General features: G+C 38.4%; 2 long non-coding RNA genes across 2 annotated transcripts; both read left to right on the top strand.

Annotated features, from left to right (window-relative positions):
• The first annotated feature begins 6,747 nt into the window (after positions 1 to 6,747).
• On the top strand, positions 6,748 to 7,901 carry LOC114460394 (uncharacterized). Its single transcript, XR_003673604.1, has 4 exons — positions 6,748 to 6,853; positions 7,144 to 7,289; positions 7,590 to 7,658; positions 7,764 to 7,901. It is a non-coding gene; the product is annotated as an uncharacterized LOC114460394 (long non-coding RNA).
• Positions 7,902 to 7,953: 52 nt separating this feature from the next.
• Positions 7,954 to 11,570, top strand: LOC114460398 (uncharacterized). Its single transcript, XR_003673607.1, has 3 exons — positions 7,954 to 8,162; positions 11,259 to 11,366; positions 11,463 to 11,570. It is a non-coding gene; the product is annotated as an uncharacterized LOC114460398 (long non-coding RNA).
• Positions 11,571 to 20,278: the final 8,708 nt, after the last annotated feature.

Here is a 20,278-nt window from a genome sequence, read left to right as displayed (position 1 = left end):
AAGAGGGACCCTCATTTAGAATGATTGATAGGTTATTTTTCTCAAACCTATTGCACAGACCGCATGACCTTTTTTGCCAGTGTATGAGCTAATGTTAGAATGAATACCACACGTTGGATGACATATCCTTGAAGTATATAGGCACTTGCTTGATCAAAAGGGCTTCAGAGCTGCAAGAATTTGGCAGCAGACTCTCAGCAGGTGTCTCTTTTGATATCCTGTTTTAGGACTTTGATTGTACAATAAATGACAATTCAGTTGTCCTGAGATTTCTTCTACGCCACCTTTTTTGTCATCACCCACTGCCTTCTGAAAACCTCATAACCCACAGTGCTAAAGAGGTAAACTGGCAGTCTACAGTGTATTTTTGATTTTGAATCTCATAATATATGGACTGTTAATATATATGTGTCTTAGATATGTGTCATTATTTATTAATCACTGACAATTCAATTTGTCTTTGTATTTCTAAAGACATAACATTGTTCACCAGAATTGCATGGGTTGGTTTTTTTTATTTTAATTTTAATGTATATATTAAGGAAGGATAGGCAACCAAGAGAAAAAAAATATAGTTAAAAAGGTAGGTCACTGCAATTGCTTCGTTTTAAACATTACTGTTGAGTAAAGTTTGTCAGCCGTTGGTGGGCCCCCTGAGGGCGGGGCACCAGGCAGCTGCCTAGTTTGCCTGTTGGCAAAGTCCACCTCTGCAATAATACAGGGGTTTTAATGAAGAAAGAAGTTAAGGCACTTGTGGTTTTTTGTTGCATAGAAACCAGTGTATCCAAATTTTGGTGTTCCATATCCAACCTTTGATGTGCAGCTGACTTTGATCTCCAGCATAGAACAATTTCTATCTTCAGTTTTGAGCTTTAATCAACAAGGAAGTCTCCTCAGAAGTCTCCATCACTCTTTAAAATACGTTGGGGTTTTTTCAAGTATCATCAGCAAAAGTTCAAACACTTTTTAAATCAAACTCAAAGTAAGTGTTTTTTAAAGTGATCATGTTTCCAAACTTAATGTGACAGTGACCTGGGTGTTTTGGTTTCGAGATAACATCTTAGAAATTATCAATACAGAGAAATGCAATGTAACAGTGACATAATAAGACGTCTTTCATATCTGCAGTGATTAGCATGTAGTGTGGTAAACTGTTAGCAGCTGTTTTAACAGTGAGCCATGTTATTATTGAGCTTTGGATAGTCCTGTGAATTATACACTGCAATAGATCACAGTTCGTGTGCATTAATGTTTCTATTTGTCAATGTTAGACATTATGAAGAAAATAATCTTCTTGAGTGGAAAGGAAAGCATTTTAAGCGTCTCCATCATCAGGGTTCAGAGGAGGGGCTCCAGGATGTCACAAACCCCCCATTTCCATCTCATCCTGCTGTTCAACAGCCAACTTCAAACTGAAGTGAGTCATAGCAAATGATTCTCTATATTCATATATAATAATTGTATCAGTGAATTTCAACTGGTTTGAAGTATTATTGCAGTTTATTCATAGAAACATTATCCTTAAAGACAAAGCTTTGGTTCAGTTGTTCTTTCTCTAACTTTGCATGATTGATGCCATCCTTGATGAGATCGTATGTATATTATTATTGTGGTTCTCTGCATGACTCATTTAAGTGCTTGTAAATATCACTGATCGAAATGCTTACATTATTTTACCCGGTTACTAATACATGATGTCATCTGCTTTCCTCCTCAGAGGCTGGAGGATGTTGTGTTGTTGATGAGCAGATGTGTGCTGGAAAAAGCCGGAGTATGTTCAGCCGGTAAGAACCTGGACATGACCCCTTCCCGTTTTTTTTGTAAAAGTATCTACTTAATGTTGATAGTGTTATTGATTCTTCTTAAATATGGATGTTCTGCTTTTCAGGAACAGGTTCCTTATGATGAGCACAGGTACAGAGCCGAACAGCATGGGGGCCAGTACGGGGGCCACTGTAAAAGTGGCCTACGGTATTTAATGATGTCAGGCATGGGGCAACCAACATTGAGGACCATACAGTCAACACCGTCTTGCAGAGAAGCGGATTATTACCCCCCAACAAATCCTGGCCCCTCAACCATCCCTTCCATTCCAGCTGTGGTACCCATGTTGAGCTCCCAACCTTTACCCCCCCACCCAGTAATGAGGTGATCGTGACAAGGAGCCATACATTAAAAAGCCCCCCAACGCCTTCATGCTCTTCCTGAAACAGAACAGGGCAGCTGCGGAGGCAGAGCTGGGCGTGAGGACGAGCGCTGTGGTGAACAAACACCTCGGTGAACGGGTAAATTAGTTTGTTCAGTAACACTTGAAGTTTTATACATAAAAGCTGACATTATTATGACATGACACCTGTCATTAGCATGGATACGGTCTCATTAAGGCTGTCATTAAGTGTTGTTTGTTACCCTAAACCCCTAACCCAGGGGTCACCAACCTTTCTAAAACTGAGCTAACTTCATAGGTATGCTTAGTCCAAAGGGCTACCAGTTCGAAAAGAGCTTCTTAAATATTACATTTTCGCAGTTTCATCTTTAATTACAGGTTAAGATAATAGCAGGCACTTTAAAAGGTCAGAAATGTTTAAGTTTCAACATGCAAACACTTTATTTCTCCTAATTTATTCAATCGTTTAATTTTCCACGTTTCCTAGAAAATCCCCATGTTGCTATTTTACGACAAACAACTTTTAGCTCGTCATAAAACATGACAAAATTTGTAAAAATCCCTTTGCGTTTAAACAATAGATATATTTTATTCATATCAGAATATATATAACATACCCATGTTGTGCAAGTTACTTTTAAATAGTAATTAGGGTGCTTTCACACATATAGTCCGGTGGACTCTGTGCGATTCAGGAGGTGAATCAGCAAACATTTTTGCATTTTAATTTGCTCCGGCTTTCACACATTCTATTTCCCAAGGCGCACCAAACTTTCTGACTACGTCACGCAGGGCGAAACGGTTGGTGTCCGATTGGACAGAATACGTCAGACTCCAATGCTGGTGACAATGTGGCGCTGCCCTTTTACTACAGTCACACCGTCACGTCCTATATTTGGTTTCTCTTCCTATGTTTTCCAAAGGAAATCCTAAAACATTCCAGCAGAAAAGTCATTAATGATCATTCAAAATAACCCATAATCACACGATGCCACAACCTGCGCTAATGCTCGACATAAGCACAGAGGTGACTCCGCTCCGTCTCATCCGTCAGCGCTCAGAGCCGTTTAGAGAAACAGAGAAAGTAAAATAAAATATGATAAATTAATGATGTGGGAGAAATACAGAAGGGAGTGAGGAATGTGACATGTTTTTTTTTTTTTGTGTGCTGACTAATGCGACTACTGAAAATAAGACATTATGCTTCCAGCATTTTGTTTACCCTGTGCTTATAGTAACATTGTTTTTTCTTTCATCGAATTGGGTTGTTAGCTGTGTCCAACCCCAACCAAGAGATAGCAAGGCAAGGCAATGTATTTGTATAGCGCATTTCATACACAAGGCAACTCATGTGCTTTAGCCATGATCAAAAAGCGCAAACAGAAAAACATTCAACAGCTTAAATCTATAAGAACATAATTTAAATTATCAGTAAAATCAATTGAATTCATCAACAAACACATTAATCAACAACAACATGGGCAAAATCTCCCTCTCAAATCATACGCAGATTAATACTAAAAACTTTATCCCGTGTAGCTAGTGACTAGAGCTCCTGGTGGCCCCTCATATGGTCCATAAAGGCTACTTGGTGACCTTGGTGAACTGTGCCCTAACCCCTAACCCCACCTAATCCCCCTAGATTCCTCACTTAACCCAGAGAATGCCAACATATCTTCAAAGGTGCTATGTCATAATTAGCAAAACAACACTTAATGACAGCCTTCATGACACCTTATTCATGCTAATGACTAATAATGACAGCGTAATGTCAGCCTTATGTATAAAACTTTAAGTAAAGTGTTAACGTTGTTCCTCCAGGAACGATTTATGATATTTAAACTTTTTGTCTTTGGTGTGTGCGACTGACACTTTTCTTGTTGTCCATCTACAGTGGAGAGCATTGTCACCAGAGTTAAAAGGTTTATATAATGCTGAGGCCACACTGCATGCTTTCATCCATTTGTTGAAGAACCCTGGCTGGACTAACAAATCAACTATGTAAGTCTACTCTGCTGACATGTTTGACACAGCAACTTAAAGGTGACGGTGAAAGTGTTTTTTTTCAGCTGACTGAAAGGTTCATGTGGTTTATTTTAGAGAAACAAGAGGAAACGAAGAGATGAAGCCAACTAACTCAGTATCAAACCAACGAACCAACGCCGCTACACACACACATCAGCAGCACCAAGAGCAAGAACAAGCTGGACTTCCTCTGGAATCTGTTCCTTCCTCTTCTCTTTTCTATTAAATTAATAAACATGTGGAACAGTTTTTATGTGAGATAATAGAAAACTGAACATATGGAATAGTCACACTGTTATAACAGTCTACAGGAAACATTTTTCAAACCAAATTACAAATAAATGAAAATATGCAATTTAAAGAGTAAAAGATAAACGTAGTATGTAAAAATCCATTCCAATTTATTATTAGTTTTTTAAAATTAAATTTCTGCAGTGAGATATGGAAAGAGAGAAGTTACAATAATACCAAAAGGTTTTTAGTTTTTTTCTTGTCTACATCCCACTGAAAATGGACTGTGACCAAATTTTTGGGTCCTGGGGCCTCATTTAAAAAAGTGTGCCTAGGTACGCCTGTTTTCCATTTATAAATCACAATCAACTCGAAGGTTGGCGCACGTGAAGAAACACCTTGCACCGCCTATTTGGTGCCCATAAAAGGTCAGGTGAATTCCCTGAATGAATATTGATTAATACAAATTTCATGGCGGACCGAGGGGGAAAACGAGCAAATAAAACAAATTTCACTCAATGTGAGGTGGAGGTATTAATTGTTGAGGTGGACACAACGCAGGAAAGTGTAATTTGGTGACACAGTGAACAATACAAATGAAAAAAAAGAAAGGCAGATCATATTGCCTCATCAGACTGTGACAAGTGAAAAATAAACGATTGTCATAAAAGCCGGAGGAGAAAATGTGGATCATGTGGGAAAATGTGGGATTAAACTCTGCAGCACAACTCGATCATCTTCCTCCCTCTGCAGCCTTGTCGTCCCTCCCGCAGCAACCTTGTCCTCACGGGGGGTCCTGCCTACAGTGCTCGCCGGTCTCTGGTGCCAGATAAACCACTGTGCATCTTTACGCATTAGAGTGTGTTCCTTTTTTATAAACAGCTACAGGTGTTGCAGCCAATTGATCGGTAGTTTGGCGCAATGATCATGTGATTATTATTATTATGAACACTGATTCAGGAAGAGTTTCTGTTCTCATTTCATTGGATCTTAGTGCTGCAATTTGACACTGTGAACCGCATTTTTATTTAGCACAGATTCCAAGCGTGGGTTGGGACTAAATGGAAAAGTACCGCAATGGTTATAAGTCCTATTCTGAGGAGAGAAGTTATTTTGTAAGCAGTGGAAACTATGTGAAGTGGAGGTCTTAAAGGTGGAGTGGTGGCCTATGCTATTGGTTAAGGACGCTGGGCTTGTAATAGGAGGGTCGACATTCAAATCTCACCCGAATAACTGATGTGTATTAAAGTTTAACATTTCAATATTAAAGGTTTATACTGGTTTGAACTAAGGTTCACTGTTTCAAATATACGTATGGTCTTCATCGTAAATAACTTGTGTAAAGTGTACTATGAGATTTCATGGATGAACACCCAGTGGTGTTATATCAATAATGGTTGAGAATATCTTACGTTTTAGACCAAATGTTCCAAGCCCAAAGAGGGACCCTCATTTAGAATGATTGATAGGTTATTTTTTCTCAAACCTATTGCACAGACCGCATGACCTTTTTTGCCAGTGTATGAGCTAATGTTAGAATGAATACCACACGTTGGATGAAATATCCTTGAAGTATATAGGCACTTGCTTGATCAAAAGGGCTTCAGAGCTGCAAGAATTTGGCAGCAGACTCTCAGCAGGTGTCTCTTTTGATATCCTGTTTTAGGACTTTGATTGTACATAAATGACAATTCAGTTGTCCTGAAGATTTCTTCTACGCCACCTTTTTTTTGTCATCACCCACTGCCTTCTGAAAACCTCATAACCCACAGTGCTAAAGAAGGTAAACTGGCAGTCTACAGTGTATTTTTGATTTGAATCTCATAATATATATGGACTGTTAATATATATGTGTCTTAGATATGTTGTCATTATTTATTAATCACTGACAATTCAATTTGTCTTTGTATTTCTAAAGACATAACATTGTTCACCAGAATTGCATGGGTTGGTTTTTTATTTTAATTTTAATGTATATATTAAGGAAGGATTAAGGCAGACCAAGAGAAAACAAATAGAGTTAAAGAGGTAGGTCACTGCAATTGCTTCGTTTTAAAACATTACTGTTGAGTAAAGTTTGTCAGCCGTTGGGGGCACCCTGAGGGCGGAGCCCCAGGAAGCTGCCTAGTTTGCCTGTTGGCAAAGTCCACTTCTGCAAATAATACAGGGGTTTTAATAAAAAAAAGAAGTTAAGGCACGTTGCGGTTTTTGTTGCCATAGAAACCAAGTGTTTCCAAATTTCAGTGTTCCATATCAACCTTTGATGTGCAGCTGACTTTGATCTCCAGCATAGAACAACTTCTATCTTCAGTTTTTGAGCTTTAATCAACAAGGAAGTCTCCTCAGAAGTCTCCATCGCTCTTTAAAATACATTGGGATTTTTTCAAGTATCATCAGCAAAAGTTCAAACACTTTTTAAATCAACTCAAAGTAAGTGCTTTTAAAGTGATCATGTTTCCAAACTTAATGTGACAGTGACCTGGGTGTTATGGTTTCGAGATAAAACATCTTAGAAATTATCAATACAGAGAAATGCAATGTAACAGTGACATAAATAAGACGTCTTTCATATCTGCAGTTATTAGCATGTAGTGTGGTAACTGTTAGCAGCTGTTTACAGTGAGCCATGTTATTATTGAGCTTTGGATAGTCTGTGAATTATTACACTGCAATAGATCACAGTTTCGTGTGCATTAATGTTTTCTATTTGTCAATGTTAGACATTATGAAGAAAATAATCTTCTTGAAGTGGAAAGGAAAGCATTTTAAGCGTCTCCATCATCAGGGTTCAGAGGAGGGGCTCCAGGATGTCACAAACCCCCCATTTCCATCTCATCCTGCTGTTCAACAGCCAACTTCAACTGAAGTGAGTCATAGCAATGATTCTCTATATTCATATATAATAATTGTATCAGTGAATTTCAACTGGTTGAAGTATTATTGCAGTTATTCATAGAAACATTATCCTTAAAGACAAAGCTTTGGTTCAGTTGTTCTTTCTCTAACTTTGCATGATTGATGCCATCCTTGATGAGATCGTTATGTATATTATTATTGTGGTTCTCTGCATGACTCATTTAAAGTGCTTGTAAATATCACTGATCGAAATGCTTACATTATTTTACCCTGTTACTAATACATGATGTCATCTGCTTTCCTCCCTCAGAGTCTGGAGGATGTTGTGTTTGTTGATGAGCAGATGTGTGCCTGGAAAAAGCCGGAGTATGTTCAGCCGGTAAGAACCTGGACACGACCCCTTCCCGTTTTTTTTTGTAAAATTATCTACTTAATGTTGATGTGTTATTGATTCTTCTTAAAATATGGATGTTCTGCTTTTCAGGAACAGGTTCCTTATGATGAGCACAGGTACAGAGCCCAACAGCATGGGGGCCAGTGCGGGGGCCACTGTAAAAGTGGCCCTACAGTATTTAATGATGTCAGGCATGGGGCCCCAAACATTGAGGACCATAAAGTCAACACCGTCTTGCAGAAAGCGGATTATTACCCCAAACAAAATCCTGGCCCCTCAACCATCCCTTCCATTCCAGCTGTGGTACACCATGTTGAGCTCCCAACCTTTACCCCCCCACCCAGTAATGAGGTGATCGTGACAAAGGAGCCATACATTAAAAAGCCCCCCAACGCCTTCATGCTCTTCCTGAAACAGAACAGGGCAGCTGCGGAGGCAGAGCTGGGCGTGAGGACGAGCGCTGTGGTGAACAAACACCTCGGTGAACGGGTATATAGTTTGTTCAGTAACCACTTGAAGTTTTATACATAAAAGCTGACATTATTATGACATGACACCTGTCATTAGCATGGATACGGTCTCATTAAGGCTGTCATTAAGTGTTGTTTGTTACCCTAACCCCTAACCCAGGGGTCACCAACCTTTCTAAAACTGAGCTACTTCATAGGTATGCGTAGTCCAAAGGGCTACCAGTTCGAAAAGAGCTTCTTAAATATTACATTTTCGCAGTTTCACTTTAATTACAGGGTAAGATAATAGCAGGCACTTTAAAAGGTCAGAAATGTTTAAGTTTCAACATGCAACACTTTATTTCTCCTAATTTATTCAATCGTTTAATTTTCCATGTTTCCTAGAAAATCCCCATGTTGCTATTTACGACAAACAACTTTTAGCTCATCATAAAACATTACAAATTTGTAAAAATCCACTTTGCGTTTTAACAATATATATATTTTATTCATATCATATTATATATAACATACCCAGTGTTGTGCAAGTTACTTTTAAATAGTAATTAGGGTGCTTTCACACATATAGTCCGGTGGACTCTGTGTGATTCAGGAGGTGAATCTGCAACATTTTTTGCATTTTAATTTGCTCCGGCTTTCACACATTCTATTTGCCAAGCGCACCAAACTTTCTGAACTACGTCACGCAGGCGAAACGGTTGGTGTCCGATTGGACAGAATACTTCAGCCTCCAATGCTGTGACAATGTGGCGCTGCCCTTTTACTACAGTCACACCGTCACGTCCTATATTTGGTTTCTCTTCCTATGTTTTCCAAAGGAAATCCTAAAACATTCCCAGCAGAAAAGTCATTAATGATCATTCAAAATAACCCATAATCACACGATGCCACAACCTGCGCTAATGCTCTACATAAACACAGAGGTGACTCCGCTCCGTCTCATCCGTCAGTGCTCAGAGCCGTTTAGAGAAACAGATTTAAGTAAAATAAATTAATGATAAATTAATGATGTGGGAGAAATACAGAAGGGAGTGAGGAAATGTGACGTGTTTTTTTTTTTTGTGTGTGCTGACTAATGCGACTCTGAAAATAGACATATAGATAGATGGATGGATGGATGGATGGATGGATATGTGCTGCTGGAGCGCTGGGTTGTGAATGCGTGCTCGTGTCAGTTAATGTGACGGGAGGCACGCAGCAGCACAGTGGCTGCTGTTGTCACTGATGGAGTTGCTCCGTTACAATTGCGCTTCAATGTAAAGTCCTATGTTTGGTCCTGGTTGTTTTCTCACATGGTTAAACATCGCATCATGCTTTGCTTGAGCCGAACCGAGACCTACATTTTTCAGAGGACCAGAGTTCCTTGTTTGCTGAGATTTCACATATCGCAAAAAGACAGGAGTATCCAAGGAAGCGAAGCATGATGCAGAGCAAAGAGGCGTGTGAAAGCACCCTTAGTAAACAGTTACTAGTTACTCAGTTACACAATATAAAAGTAACTAGCTACTTCAGAAAGTTACTATTGCATTGATTTGAAGTAAAATTTTAATGCTCAAAGGTGACCCCACCTCCATCCCTCTTTAAAGGAAATCCAAATACATGTGCAAGTTCAATTATTTATGATAAATCTGAATATTATGATGAAATGGACACTCAATACAAAACATTACTAACAGAAACAATGTACACAAATCTAAAGTATTTTAATGTTGCTGTAAGACAAAGTGAAACTAGCATCCAATCAAATGCATTTATGTAGAAATTATGTTTATATAGTGGATTGATACAAATAACACAATAGATCTTTTGGAACTTTGATATTTATTGTCCCTCAACAGGCCACAACTGGGCAAAAATTATTTATACTTGTTGAGCACTAAAATCTATAACACATATATACATTATTTGTAGTGCAAATAAAACAACAAAAAAAGTTCAGACAATTGTTAGATATCCTGAACTTAATTTTTCTTACTTCCTCAAAGTAGAACTGTGTAACAATATGAGGTACTTTCAATCTAACTGAAAAGTACAATATAGAGTATAACTAAAGAATCAAAACATAACAGGTAAAAAAAAATAAATAAATAAATCTCCATAAAAATGAATCAATTTCTCTGCAAAATGCATACACTCTTTTTAGTGCAAATGTAATAAGATGCAACATAACTCCAGACATAATGTATCCAACTTTAGCTCCTGAACATTCATTAATCGATTTATCCAGGCATTCATTCTTCTATCCATTCATCTGTCAATCCATTCAAGTCATCCAACCATCTATCCATCATTCTATTCTCCCCATTCATCAAAGCTACCCTATCTACCTATCCATCTACCCATTCTTGTCATCAGGGTCAGTTGTAGGCAGGCATATATGAGGGGGCAGTCAGAAATGTTAAGGGGGCATCATATGTACACATTATGCTCCAGCATTTTGTTTACCCTGTGCTTATAGTAACAGTGTTTTCTTCATCGAATTGGGTTGTTAGCTGTGTCCAACCCCAACCAAGAGATAGCAAGGCAAGGCAAATGTATTTGTATAGCGCATTTCATACACAAGGCAACTCAATGTGCTTTACATGATCAAAAAGCGCAACAGAAAACATTCAACAGCTTAAAATCTATAAGAACATAATTTAAAATTATCAGTAAAATCAATTCAATTCATCAACAAACACATTACATCAACAACAACATGGCCAAAAATCTCCCTCTCAATCATACGCAGATTAATACTAAAACTTTATCCGTGTAGCTAGTGACTAGAGCTCCTGGTGGCCCCTCATATGGTCCATAAAGGCTACTTGGTGCCCTTGGTGAACTGTGCCCTAACCCCTAACCCCACCTAATCCCACTAGATTCCTCCACTTAACCCAGAGAATGCCAACATATCTTCAAAGGTGCTATGTCATAATTTAGCAAAACAACACTTAATGACAGCCTTCATGACACCTTATTCATGCTAATGACTAATAATGACAGCGTAATGTCAGCCTTATGTATAAAACTTTAAGTAAAGTGTTAACGTTTGTTCCTCCAGGAACGATCTGTGATATTTAAACTTTTGTCTTTGGTGTGTGCGACTGACACTTTTCTTGTTGTCCATCTACAGTGGAGAGCATTGTCACCAGAGTTAAAAGGTTTATATAATGCTGAGGCCACACTGCATGCTTTCATCCATTTGTTGAAGAACCCTGGCTGGACTAACAAAATCAACTATGTAAGTCTACTCTGCTGACATGTTGACACAGCAACTTAAAGGTGACGGTGAAAGTGTTTTTTCAGCTGACTGAAAGGTTCATGTGGTTTATTTTAGAGAAACAAGAGGAAACGAAGAGATGAAGCCAACTAACTCAGTATCAAACCAACGAACCAACGCCGCTACACACACACATCAGCAGCACCAAGAGCAAGAACAAGCTGGACTTCCTCTGGAATCTGTTCCTTCCTCTTCTCTTTTCTATTAAATTAATAAACATGTGGAACAGTTTTTATGTGAGATAATAGAAAACTGAACATAAGGAATAGTCACACTGTTATAACAGTCTACAGGAAACATTTTTCAAACCAAATTACAAATAAATGAAAATATGCAATTTAAAGAGTAAAAGATAAACGTAGTATGTAAAAATCCATTCCAATTTATTATTAGTTTTTAAAATTAAATTTCTGCAGTGAGATATGGAAAGAGAGAAGTTACAATAATACCAAAAGGTTTTATGTTTTTTTCTTGTCTACATCCCACTGAAAATGGGACTGTGACCAAATTTTTGGGTCCTGGGGCCTCATTTAAAAAAGTGTGCCTAGGTACGCCTGTTTCCATTTCTAAATCACAATCAACTCGAAGGTTGGCGCACGTGAAGAAACACCTTGCACCGCCTATTTGGTGCCCATAAAAGGTCAGGTGAATTCCCTGAATGAATATTCATTAATACAAATTTCATGGCGGACCGAGGAGGAAAACGAGCAAATAAAACAAATTTCACTCAATGTGAGGTGGAGGTATTATTGTTGAGGTGGACACACGCAGGAAAGTGTAATTTGGTGACACAGTGAACAATACAAATGAAAAAAAAGAAAGGCAGATCATATTGCCTCATCAGACTGTGACAGGTGAAAAATAAACGATTGTCATAAAAGCGGAGGAGAAAATATGGATCACTCTCAGCATCTGTTCAACAGGTGGAGGAAAGAAGACCGGAGCTCAGCCTCACAAAAAGCTGGAGGATTAGAGGGTATTGGCCTAACTCTCTGTGTAACGGAGGTGGGACACACACAGATACACTACATATGCGCCAAAAACATGGGATTAAACTCTGCAGCAACTCGATCGTCTTCCTCCCTCTGCAGCCTTGTCGTCCCTCCCGCAGCACCTTGTCCTCACGGTGGGGTCCTGCCTACAGTGCTCGCCAGTCTCTGCGCCAGATAAGCCACTGTGCATCTTTACGCATTAGAGTGTGTTCCTTCTTATAGCCAATTGATCGGTAGTTTTGCGCAATGATCATGTGATTTTGATTATTATTATTATTATTATTATTATTATTATTATTATTATTATTATTATTATTATTATTATTATTATTATTAATGATATAAAACTGTATTTGTAGGCACGCGCACGTCACTCACTCCCTGTGGCGTCAGTATAATTTTTTCCTCCTCCGTCTTTGCAAATGCATTCTTCAAATAATGTGTTGTGAAATGTTCAATGCGTTTGATTATTTCACACAAATTCTATGAATTTCACAGAGCTGTCTTTAATTTCATTCTTCTCCTGTTGGCGTCTGAGTTTCCCGTTTCTCATGATTTTGTGCGTACGGCAAGGTCAGTGCAGCCGTGGAGGTGCGCACATTATCTCATCAGGTTTTTTTTTATAAATCCCAAACTTTGTTTATATGTGGCGTATGCTTTCTTTTGTACGTACGCAGCGTTTATAAATGAGGCCCCTGATCACAAGTCTAGAACTTCTGTTGTAATAGAAACATACAATATAGAAGAAACTGTTTAAACCTGTTTTAAAGTCAATTGTGACTGATTTGTGTCAGATAATTAACTGCTATTTCTATACTGGAAAAGACTAATCACCAACCTTCCTTTCATGGCCAAGATCATTGAGAAGCTGGTCTTCAACCAACTAAGTTATTAACTTTCAACAGAGTCTTTGATACATTTCTGTCAGGCTTTGGTTCTGTCACAGCACAGAAACAGCTCTGATTAAAGTGATCAATCACATAAAGTTGAACACTGATTCAGGAAGAGTTTTCTGTTCTCATTTCATTGGATCTTAGTGCTGCATTTGACACTGTGAACCGCATTTTTATTTAGCACAGATTCCAAGCGTGAGTTGGACTAAATGGAAAAGTACCGCAATGGTTTAAGTCCTATTCTGAGGAGAGAAGTTATTTTGTAAGCATTGGAAACTATGTGAAGTGGAGGTCTAAAGGTGGAGTGGTGGCCTAATGCTATTGATTAAGGACGCTGGGCTTGTAATAGGAGGGTCGACAATTCAAATCTCACCCGAATAACTGATGTGTATTAAAGTTTAACATTTCAATATTAAAGGTTTATACTGTTTTGAACTAAGGTTCACTGTTTCAAATATACGTATGTCTTCATCGTAAATAACTTGTGTAAAGTGTACTATGAGATTTCATGGAATGAAACCCAGTGTGTTATATCAATAATGGTTGAAGAATATCTTACGTTTTAGACCAAATGTTCCAAGCAAAGAGGGACACTCATTTAGAATGATTGATAGGTTATTTTTCTCAAACCTATTGCACAGACCGCATGACCTTTTTTGCCAGTGTATGAGCTAATGTTAGAATGAATACCACACGTTGGATGACATATCCTTGAAGTATATAGGCACTTGCTTGATCAAAAGGGCTTCAGAGCTGCAAGAATTGGCAGCAGACTCTCAGCAGGTGTCTCTTTTGATATCCTGTTTTAGGACTTTGATTGTACAATAAATGACAATTCAGTTGTCCTGAAGATTTCTTCTACGCCACCTTTTTTTGTCATCACCCACTGCCTTCTGAAAACCTCATAACCCACAGTGCTAAAGAGGTAAACTGGCAGTCTACAGTGTATTTTTGATTTTGAATCTCATAATATATATGGACTGTTAATATATATGTGTCTTAGATATGTGTCATTATTTATTAATCACTGACAATTCAATTTGTCTTTGTATTTCTAAAGACATAACATTGTTCACCAAGAATTGCATGGGTTGGTTTTTTATTTTAATTTTAATGTATATATTAAGGAAGGATTAAGGCAGACCAAGAGAAAAAAAATAGAGTTAAAGAGGTAGGTCACTGCAATTGCTTCGTTTTAAAACATTACTGTTGAGTAAAGTTTGTCAGCCGTTGGGGGCCCCCCTGAGGGCGGGGCCCCAGGAAGCTGCCTAGTTTGCCTGTTGGCAAAGTCCACCTCTGCAAATAATACAGGGTTTTAATAAAAAAAAGAAGTTAAGGCACTTGCGGTTTTTGTTGCCATAGAAACCAAGTGTTCCAAATTTCAGTGTTCCATATCAACCTTTGATGTGCAGCTGACTTTGATCTCCAGCATAGAACAACTTCTATCTTCAGTTTTTGAGCTTTAATCAACAAGGAAGTCTCCTCAGAAGTCTCCATCGCTCTTTAAAATACATTGGGATTTTTTCAAGTATCATCAGCAAAAGTTCAAACACTTTTTAAATCAACTCAAAGTAAGTGCTTTTAAAGTGATCATGTTTCCAAACTTAATGTGACAGTGACCTGGGTGTTATGGTTTCGAGATAAACATCTTAGAAATTATCAATACAGAGAAATGCAATGTAACAGTGACATAAATAAGACGTCTTTCATATCTGCAGTGATTAGCATGTAGTGTGGTAAACTGTTAGCAGCTGTTTTACAGTGAGCCATGTTATTATTGAGCTTTGGATAGTCTGTGAATTATTACACTGCAATAGATCACAGTTCGTGTGCATTAATGTTTCTATTTGTCAATGTTAGACATTATGAAGAAAATAATCATCTTGAAGTGGAAAGGAAAGCATTTTAAGCGTCTCCATCATCAGGGTTCAGAGGAGGGGCTCCAGGATGTCACAAACCCCCCACTTCCATCTCATCCTGCTGTTCAACAGCTAACTTCAACTGAAGTGAGTCATAACAAATGATTCTCTATATCATATATAGAAAATTGTATCAATGAATTTCAACTGGTTGAAGTATTATTGCAGTTATTCATAGAAACATTATCCTTAAAGACAAAGCTTTGGTTCAGTTGTTCTTTCTCTAACTTTGCATGATTGATGCCATCCTTGATGAGATCGTTATGTATATTATTATTGTGGTTCTCTGCATGACTCATTTAAAGTGCTTGTAAATATCACTGATCGAAATGCTACATTATTTTACCCTGTTACTAATACATGATGTCATCTGCTTTCCTCCTCAGAGTCTGGAGGATGTTGTGTTTGTTGATGAGCAGATGTGTGCCTGGAAAAAGCCGGAGTATGTTCAGCCGTAAGAACCTGGACACGCCCCCTTCCCGTTTTTTTTGTAAAATTATCTACTTAATGTTGATGTGTTATTGATTCTTCTTAAAATATGGATGTTCTGCTTTTCAGGAACAGGTTCCTTATGATGAGCACAGGTACAGAGCCCAACAGCATGGGGGCCAGTACGGGGGCCACTGTAAAAGTGGCATTACAGTATTTAATGATGTCAGGCATGGGCCCCAAACATTGAGGACCATAAAGTCAACACCGTCTTGCAGAAAGCGGATTATTACCCCAACAAAATCCTGGCCCTCAACCATCCCTTCCATTCCAGCTGTGGTACACCATGTTGAGCTCCCACCTTTACCCCCCCACCCAGTAATGAGGTGATCGTGACAAAGGAGCCATACATTAAAAAGCCCCCAACGCCTTCATGCTCTTCCTGAAACAGAACAGGGCAGCTGCGGAGGCAGAGCGGGCGTGAGGACGAGCGCTGTGGTGAACAAACACCTCGGTGAACGGGTAAATTAGTTTGTTCAGTAACACTTGAAGTTTTATACATAAAAGCCTGACATTATTATGACATGACACCTGTCATTAGCATGGATACGGTCTCATTAAGGCTGTCATTAAGTGTTGTTTGTTACCCTAACCCCTAACCCAGGGGTCACCAACCTTTCTAAAACTGAGCTACTTCATAGGTATGCGTAGTCCAAAGGGCTACCAGTTCGAAAAGAGCTTCTTAAATATTACATTTTCGCAGTTTCACTTTAAGTACAGGGTATGATAATAGCAGGCACTTTAAAAGGTCAGAAATGTCTAAGTTTCAACATGCAAACACTTTATTTCTCCTAATTTATTCAATCGTTTAATTTTCCATGTTTCCTAGAAAATCCCCATGTTGCTATTTTACGACAAACAACGTTTAGCTCATCATAAAACATGACAAATTTGTAAAAATCCACTTTGCGTTTAAACAATATATATATTTTATTCATATCATAATATATATAACATACCCAGTGTTGTGCAAGTTACTTTTAAATAGTAATTAGGGTGCTTTCACACATATAGTCCGGTGGACTCTGTGCGATTCAGGAGGTGAATCTGCAACATTTTTTGCATTTTAATTTGCTCCGGCTTTCACACATTCTATTTGCCAAGCGCACCAAACTTTCTGAACTACGTCACGCAGGCGAACGGTTGGTGTCCGATTGGACAGAATACTTCAGACTCCAATGCTGTGACAATGTGGCGCTGCCCTTTTACTACAGTCACACCGTCACGTCCTATATTTGGTTTCTCTTCTATGTTTTCCAAAGGAAATCCTAAAACATTCCCAGCAGAAAAGTCATTAATGATCATTCAAAATAACCCATAATCACACGATGCCACAACCTGCGCTAATGCTCGACATAAGCACAGAGGTGACTCCGCTCCGTCTCATCCGTCAGCGCTCAGAGCCGTTTAGAGAAACAGAGATAAGTAAATAAATTAATGATAAATTAATGATGTGGGAGAAATACAGAAGGGAGTGAGGAAATGTGACATGTTTTTTTTTTTTTTTTGTGCTGACTAATGCGACTCTGAAAATAGACATTATGCTCCAGCATTTTGTTTACCCTGTGCTTATAGTAACAGTGTTTTCTTCATCGAATTGGGTTGTTAGCTGTGTCCAACCCCAACCAAGAGATAGCAAGGCAAGGCAAATGTATTTGTATAGCGCATTTCATACACAAGGCAACTCAATGTGCTTTACATGATCAAAAGCGCAACAGAAAACATTCAACAGCTTAAAATCTATAAGAACATAATTTAAAATTATCAGTAAAATCAATTCAATTCATCAACAAACACATTACATCAACAACAACATGGCCAAAAATCTCCCTCTCAATCATACGCAGATTAATACTAAAACTTTATCCCGTGTAGCTAGTGACTAGAGCTCCTGGTGGCCCCTCATATGGTCCATAAAGGCTACTTGGTGCCCTTGGTGAACTGTGCCCTAACCCCTAACCCCACCTAATCCCACTAGATTCCTCCACTTAACCCAGAGAATGCCAACATATCTTCAAAGGTGCTATGTCATAATTTAGCAAAACAACACTTAATGACAGCCTTCATGACACCTTATTCATGCTAATGACTAATAATGACAGCGTAATGTCAGCCTTATGTATAAAACTTTAAGTAAAGTGTTAACGTTTGTTCCTCCAGGAACGATCTGTGATATTTAAAACTTTTGTCTTTGGTGTGTGCGACTGACACTTTTCTTGTTGTCCATCTACAGTGGAGAGCATTGTCACCAGAGTTAAAAGGTTTATATAATGCTGAGGCCACACTGCATGCTTTCATCCATTTGTTGAAGAACCCTGGCTGGACTAACAAAATCAACTATGTAAGTCTACTCTGCTGACATGTTGACACAGCAACTTAAGGTGACGGTGAAAGTGTTTTTTTCAGCTGACTGAAAGGTTCATGTGGTTTATTTTAGAGAAACAAGAGGAAACGAAGAGATGAAGCCAACTAACTCAGTATCAAACCAACGAACCAACGCCGCTACACACACACATCAGCAGCACCAAGAGCAAGAACAAGCTGGACTTCCTCTGGAATCTGTTCCTTCCTCTTCTCTTTTCTATTAAATTAATAACATGTGGAACAGTTTTTATGTGAGATAATAGAAAACTGAACATAAGGAATAGTCACACTGTTATAACAGTCTACAGGAAACATTTTTCAAACCAAATTACAAATAAATGAAAATATGCAATTTAAAGAGTAAAAGATAAACGTAGTATGTAAAATCCATTCCAATTTATTATTAGTTTTTAAAATTAAATTTCTGCAGTGAGATATGGAAAGAGAGAAGTTACAATAATACCAAAAGGTTTTTAGTTTTTTTCTTGTCTACATCCCACTGAAAATGGGACTGTGACCAAATTTTTGGGTCCTGGGGCCTCATTTAAAAAGTGTGCCTAGGTACGCCTGTTTCCATTTCTAAATCACAATCAACTCGAAGTTGGCGCACGTGAAGAAACACCTTGCACCCGCCTATTTGGTGCCCATAAAAGGTCAGGTGAATTCCCTGAATGAATATTCATTAATACAAATTTCATGGCGGACCGAGGAGGAAAACGAGCAAATAAAACAAATTTCACTCAATGTGAGGTGGAGGTATTATTGTTGAGGTGGACACACGCAGGAAAGTGTAATTTGGTGACACAGTGAACAATACAAATGAAAAAAAAGAAAGGGCAGATCATATTGCCTCATCAGACTGTGACAGGTGAAAAATAAACGATTGTCATAAAAGCGGAGGAGAAAATATGGATCACTCTCAGCATCTGTTCAACAGGTGGAGGAAAGAAGACCGGAGCTCAGCCTCACAAAAAGCTGGAGGATTAGAGGGTATTGGCCTAACTCTCTGTGTACGGAGGTGGGACACACACAGATACACTACATATGCGCCAAAAACATGGGATTAAACTCTGCAGCAAACTCGATCGTCTTCCTCCTCTGCAGCCTTGTCGTCCCTCCCGCAGCACCTTGTCCTCACGGTGGGGTCCTGCCTACAGTGCTCGCCAGTCTCTGCGCCAGATAAGCCACTGTGCATCTTTACGCATTAGAGTGTGTTCCTTCTTATAGCCAATTGATCGGTAGTTTTGCGCAATGATCATGTGATTTTGATTATTATTATTATTATTTATTATTATTAGTATTATTTATTATTATTATTATTATTATTATTATTATTATTATTAATGATATAAAACTGTATTGTAGGCACGCGCACCGTCACTCACTCCCTGTGGCGTCAGTATAATTTTTTCCTCCTCCGTCTTTGCAAATGCATTCTTCAAATAATGTGTTGTGAAATGTTCAATGCGTTTGATTATTTCACACAAATTCTATGAATTTCACAGAGCTGTCTTTAATTTCATTCTTCTCCTGTTGGCGTCTGAGTTTCCCGTTTCTCATGATTTTTGCGTACGGCAAGGTCAGTGCAGCCGTGGAGGTGCGCACATTATCTCATCAGGTTTTTTTTTATAAATCCCAAACTTTGTTTATATGTGGCGTATGCTTTCTTTTGTACGTACGCAGCGTTTATAAATGAGGCCCCTGATCACAAGTCTAGAACTTCTGTTGTAATAGAAACATACAATATAGAAGAAAACTGTTTAAACCTGTTTTAAAGTCAATTGTGACTGATTTGTGTCAGATAATTAACTGCTATTTCTATACTGGAAAAGACTAATCACCAACCTTCCTTTCATGGCCAAGATCATTGAGAAGCTGGTCTTCAACCAACTAAGTTATTAACTTTCAACAGAGTCTTTGATACATTTCTGTCAGGCTTTGGTTCTGTCACAGCACAGAAACAGCTCTGATTAAAGTGATCAATCACATAAAGTTGAACACTGATTCAGGAAGAGTTTCTGTTCTCATTTCATTGGATCTTAGTGCTGCATTTGACACTGTGAACCGCATTTTTATTTAGCACAGATTCCAAGCGTGAGTTGGACTAAATGGAAAAGTACCCGCAATGGTTTAAAGTCCTAGTCTGAGGAGAGAAGTTATTTTGTAAGCATTGGAACTATGTGAAGTGGAGGTCTAAAGGTGGAGTGGTGCCTAAT

This window comes from Gouania willdenowi, unplaced genomic scaffold, assembly GCF_900634775.1.
Source record: "Gouania willdenowi unplaced genomic scaffold, fGouWil2.1 scaffold_434_arrow_ctg1, whole genome shotgun sequence".
NCBI classification, from domain to species: domain Eukaryota; kingdom Metazoa; phylum Chordata; class Actinopteri; order Blenniiformes; family Gobiesocidae; genus Gouania; species Gouania willdenowi.
This window is presented reverse-complemented; position numbering and strand designations above follow the sequence as displayed.